We start from the raw sequence: 214 nt of genomic DNA, 5'->3' as shown, positions 1-214 counted from the left end.
TTATAAAATTAATAATTATATAATTATTAATTATATATTGCCAAAGAAACAGATGAAATTATCTAGGCATAGTGTTCATGGAAACAAGAGGAGAGCCAAAGACTTAGTCCTAGGTCGGTCCAACATTCAAGAGTGTCAGAGGAAAAAGAAGGAGCAAAGAAAACCATGAAGGAATAGCCAAGAAGAAGCAAGCAAGAAACATGTTGTTTTCCTG

The 214-nt window shown here is 33.6% G+C and overlaps 1 protein-coding gene across 1 annotated transcript in view; it reads left to right on the top strand.

Moving 5' to 3' along the window:
- The window catches only part of LOC102774786 (leucine-rich repeat-containing protein 9), an 84246-nt gene that overhangs the window by 18473 nt on the left and 65559 nt on the right, over positions 1–214 (top strand).

Source organism: Myotis davidii, unplaced genomic scaffold (genome assembly GCF_000327345.1).
Source record: "Myotis davidii unplaced genomic scaffold, ASM32734v1 scaffold281, whole genome shotgun sequence".
Taxonomy (NCBI): domain Eukaryota; kingdom Metazoa; phylum Chordata; class Mammalia; order Chiroptera; family Vespertilionidae; genus Myotis; species Myotis davidii.
The sequence above is the reverse complement of the archived record's forward strand: the minus strand, read 5'-3'. Positions and strand labels throughout refer to the sequence as shown.